Here is a 2,500-nt window from a genome sequence, read left to right as displayed (position 1 = left end):
AAAAAAAGAAGGATATAGTCTGCAATATGCTGAAAAGAGGGAATTGCAGATTTGGCGAAAGATGCTACTACAAGCATCCAAAGATATGCCATTATTATGAAATATATGGTAAATATGCGTATTTAGACGGATATGGATACGAATGCAGAGATCTCCATCCAAAAATATGCAAAAACCTAAAAGAAGGAAAAGGATGCAGTTTCAACAAAAAATTATCCTGCAACCATGAATGAAAGTAAGAAAACTCAGCAAACTGAAAAGAAAAATGAAAGCAAAAAAGAAACAAAAAAAGAAACAAAAAAGCAGGCCGTGTATATACCACGCTATGAACCAAGAGCCCCAAGATATGAGCCCTTTCAACCCAAATCTGAACATTTAGAGCCCAACTACAAAGAATGCATCTATAATGCCAGGGGTTGGTGCAGATATGGGGATAATTGCAGGTATACACACAAAAATAAATATGAAGGCGAAATAGCAAATATAATAGAAAAGTTGGATTTTTTAATGGCAGAATCCCAGGAAATGAAGAAAAGAACATCATATCAGAACAGGAAGGAAGCATGGGAGAATCCATATTATTACCAATATTAAATAATGGGGATGAAACACAAACCATAATAGTGATGAATGCACAGGGTTTAGTCACGAGTAACTCTAAAAGGAAAATAGAGTTCTTAGAAGAACCAACCCAAATTGAAAAAATAGATATATTAAATATAAGTGAAACATGGTATTCCCAAGAGACTGGCAGTGATGACCAGATAAAGGGTTTCCAAACTTATAGATCAGACAGAAAAAAATAGGAATCTAGGGGGAACCACAATATATGGAAGAGACATAAATCATGGAAAAGTCTGTGAAAAATACAGCAACACAGAATGTGAATTGATTGCGGTAGAATTTTAATTTGAAAAACTAGTGAATATTGTAGTTTACAGACCCCAAACACTAAGGAGTTTGACAATAATAGAAAAAATAGATGATATATGTAGAAACCATAAAGATTGGAATATACTCCTATCCGGAGATTTTAACTTTCCTTTCGTGGATTGGAAAGAACGGATAGAAGAAAGTGGTTGTATGTATACATATAAAAAAGAGAGTAATAGTAGCGCAGAAGATAAGAGGCAATTTGAAGAGCTACAAAATATGCTATTAGAACATAATATGCAACAAATAAACCACATCCCAACAAGAAAGGAAAATGTCCTAGATATAGTATTTGTGAATGAGGTGAATTATGTTAAAGGAATAATAGTGTATAACACGGGAATTTCAGACCACAATGTCATAAAATTGATAGTCCATTCCAAAGCAAGTGATCGCAGAATTAATAAAAGCACAAAACTTTGGGAAGGATATGGAGAATATAATTTTTACAGTAAGAATATAAAATGGTCAGAAATAAATGAAGAACTGAATAAAGAATGGAAAAATGTATTTGTAAGTGATAATATACAGGTAAATACGGACATACTGTACAAAATACTGGAGAAAATTGTTGAAAAATATGTACCGAAAAAAAACAATAAACAAAAGACGTGCATACCAAGAGACAGAAGGATCTTATTTCAGAAAATTAGAAGGTGGAAGAAAAATCTTGCAAAAGAAAAAAATGTGTGGAAAATGAGGGAAATAAAATGTAAGATAGAAAATGCAGAACAAAAGATTATACAGTCGAAAGAAAATGAAAAAAGGGACTTAGAAGAAAGGACACATCAAAATATAAAAAGAAATCCCAAAGTACTTTACTCCTATGCAAAAAAGATGAATAAAGGGAGACTAGAAATAGGCCCTCTAAGAATTGAAGGACAGCTAACGAATAAAAAAAAGGAAATATGCAACATATAAGCAGGAAAATATAAGAGTGAGTTCACGCCAAGAATTACGAATGATAATATTGAAACAGAAATGAGAGAAGAAAATGTTGAATATCTAACGGATATAGATACTAATGAAGCAGATATTGTCAAGGCTATAAACGATATTAAAAATTGATCGGCAGCCAGACCACGTGGAGTTCCAGCGATTTTGTTAAAAAAAACTGCAAACACTATCGCGAAGCCGCTTGCAATACTGCTAAGACAAAGTGTAGATATGAGCGAGATATATGTTAAACATGAATTAGCTTATATAACCCCTATCTTCAAAAGTGGATCAAGACTAGAGGCAAGCAATTATAGACCTGTTAGTCTATAATCACATATTATGAAAGTGTATGAGAGGGTAATAGAAAAGAAAATAATGAACCATTTGGTTAAAAATAATTTGTTTAATATGGGTCAACATGGTTTCGTGCCCGGAAAAAGTACACAGACCCAACTGATAGCACACTATGAAAACATATACAAAAATATGATAAATGAAAAAGACACATATGTGATCTATCTAGATTTTGCAAAAGCCTTTGACAAGGTAGACCATAACATATTGGAGAAAAAAATGAGAAAGCATAATATTGTGGGAAAGATAGGAAAATAGGTAAAAGAATTCCTGC

This window comes from Palaemon carinicauda, chromosome 1, assembly GCF_036898095.1.
Source record: "Palaemon carinicauda isolate YSFRI2023 chromosome 1, ASM3689809v2, whole genome shotgun sequence".
NCBI lineage: Eukaryota > Metazoa > Arthropoda > Malacostraca > Decapoda > Palaemonidae > Palaemon > Palaemon carinicauda.
Note: the sequence above shows the minus strand (reverse complement) of the source record.